A 3,210-nucleotide genomic window follows, 5' to 3' on the forward strand; every position below is an offset into this window, starting at 1 on the left:
TATCGGAGATTTGTTCAAGGATTTTCATTGATAGCAGCTCCTCTGACTCGTTTGACTGGTAAAGGAGTTAAGTTTGAGTGAGATGATGTTTGTGAGAATCAATTTCAGGAGCTAAAGAATCGGTTAACCTCCGCTCCAGTTTTAACACTTTCTGCTAATGAAAAAGAATTTGTGGTATACAGTGATGCATCTAAGTTGAGATTAGGGTGTGTATTGATGCAGGATGAAAAAGTGGCAGTTTATGCTTCTCGGCAGTTGAAAAAGCATGAGACGAATTACCCTACCCACGATTTGGACTTAGCGGCAGTAGTCCTTGCATTGAAAATCTTGAGGCATTACTTATATGGTGAGCGTTGTCGGATTTTTACTGATCATAAGAGTTTGAAATATTTACTCACCCAGAAAGAACTTAATTTGAGACAAAGACGGTGGCTGGAGTTGATTAAGGATTACGACTTGGTGATTGATTATCATCCGGGGAAGGAAAATGTTATAGCGGATGCTTTAAGTCATAAATCCTCATCTTCATTAGCAGTACTTCAGAGTTCTTATTTTTCGACGTTACTTGAGATGAAATCTCTAGGGATCCAGTTGAATAATGGTGAGAATGGAACCCTACTTGCTAGTTTCGTTATGAGACCTTCATTGTTGGATCAAATTAGAGAATTGCAAAAATTTGATGATGAGTTGAAACAGGAAGTTCAAAAGCTGTAAGATGGAGAAACTAGTGAGTTTAGACTCAGTGATGATGGTACTTTGATGTTTGGAGACCGAGTTTGTATCCCTAAGGATAATCAGTTGAGACGAGCTATTTTGGAGGAAGCTCATTCTTCCGTCTACGCTTTACATCCCGGAAGCACCAAGATGTATCGGACTATTAAGGAAAGTTATTGGTGGTCGGGTATAAAACGAGACATAGCAGAGTTTGTAGCAAAATGTCTCACATGCCAACAGATCAAGGCGGAGCATCAAAAACCGTCAGGTACTCTTCAGCCTTTACCTATCCCTAAATGAAAATGGGAGCACGTGACAATGGATTTTGTGCTGGGTTTGCCACAGACACAGAGTGGGAAGGATGCTATTTGGGTGATTGTAGATAGATTGACTAAGTCCGCCCATTTCTTGGCTATTCATAGCACATATTCCATTGAGAAACTAGCTAGATTATATATAGATGAGATAGTGAGATTACATGGAATTCTAATTTCCATCATGTCAGATCGAGACCCTCGATTCACCTCAAGATTCTGGCCAAAATTCCAAGAAGCTCTCAGAACTAAGTTGAGATTTAGTACTGCTTTCACCCACAGACGGATGGTCAATCCGAAATGACCATTCAGACTTTGGAGGATATGCTACGGGTTTGTGTCATTGACTTTACTGGGAGTTGGGATAGACACTTGCCGTTAGTGGAGTTTGCTTATAACAATAGCTTTCAGTCTAGTATAGGGATGGCACCATACGAGGCTCTGTATGGGAGAAAGTGTCGAACTCCACTTTGCTGGGATGAAGTGGGTGAGAGGAAGTTGGTCAATGTAGAACTGATTGATCTAACCAATGACAAGATCAAGGTTATCCAAGAACGAGTAAAGACAGCCCAAGACAGGCAAAAAAGTTACTCGGATAAACGAAGAAAAGACTTAGAATTTGAAGCTAATGAGACAGTTTTTCTTAAGGTTTCTCCTTGGAAAGGTAATAATCTGAATGCTTTGTGGTATTAAGTTTTATTTGATTATATTATTGTGGTAAATTATGATATCTTGTTGGATAATGAAAGGTGTGATCCGGTTTGCAAAGCGAGGAAAGCTCAATCCAAGATACATTGGACCTTTTCGTATTATTGAAAGAATTAGGCCAGTGGCTATAGACTAGAGTTACCTCTGGAGTTGGATCGGATTCACAATGTTTTTCATGTCTCGATGCTAAAGAAGTATGTACTCGATCCCTCCCATATCCTCGAGATACCTCCGATTCAGTTGTAACAAGATTTGAAGTTTGAGGTGCAACCTGTACGTATTCTAGATCGAAAGGATCGAGTGCTGAGGAACAAGAGCATTCCAATGGTGAAAGTATTGTGGAAGAATGCCCGAATGGAAGAGATGACATGGGAAGTCAAGCACCAAATGAGAAGCCAATATCCACATCTTTTCTTCGAATCTGGTAAGTCAAGACTAGGAGTGTTATAAATTCCCGTCAAACTGAATAACCTCTGTTCATCTTATCTATCTAGAGTATTTTTACAATCGTTTTTATGATTTTAAGAATATTGAACCTAAATGAATTTTATGTTTTATGACTAATAATCGATTTAAGGAATAAGGTTTATGACTTATTTTACAATTCAATAATGTTTTTGAAAATGAGAGTATATGGAGACCAACCTTTGATGTTGCTTATATATTTAAGTTTACGTACTTATGTTTGGAATTGATGATTTATGAATTGATACGTGATGACATATGTGGCTGGGTTTTTGGGTTGTGAAATATATAAACTGTTGTTTTTCTTTGACAGGCTGGGTAGTATTATGTTAGCCACGTTATGCTATCAAAATTTTATTGATTGGTGGGTTATTTAACTAGCCACTGCAGTAGGCGAGTTTTCATGGGCCAGCCTATTAGAAGGGCACGGTAAACCCCGTTATATTTACCTTAGTATGAGAGGCGCGAAAGATATCTTCTAAGGTACGATGAAGTTCACTTCACGCCGAACCACCACTTGAGGATGAACTCTGCCAACGCCAAGGGATGGCTAAACTATGTTTTTATGAGTAGTTGTTAACTTAATAACCTTGGCGGACTCGGTTGAATGCCTCGGCAAAGGTATCACCGAGAATGTTTTTTTGGCATGAGCCAAGTTTTTAAGAAAATCATAAGTCGTGATGTCTATTATAATGAAATATGTTGTTTTCTATGATTTGAAACAAGTACAAAATGTTGTGGATTATGGTATGATGAAAAGTTAACTGTCTCCATTTACTCGGCTTTAGATGTTAATGATGGACTTTGTTTACTCACTGAGTTTATGAAAACTCACCATTTTTTTTTAATCATTTCAGGTTCAAGATAAACTGTAGGCAGTCGATTTCATCAAGGATTTCTTTTGGACTTATTTCCTTGGAAATCGTAGGTCTACATTCTTGCACACTTTTGGTTATCTCGGGGTCCATATGCCACTGTAGGATAATTTTGAATACCTGGTTTACTGTAT

Source organism: Theobroma cacao, unplaced genomic scaffold (genome assembly GCF_000208745.1).
Source record: "Theobroma cacao cultivar B97-61/B2 unplaced genomic scaffold, Criollo_cocoa_genome_V2, whole genome shotgun sequence".
In the NCBI taxonomy this organism is placed as follows: Eukaryota; Viridiplantae; Streptophyta; class Magnoliopsida; order Malvales; family Malvaceae; genus Theobroma; species Theobroma cacao.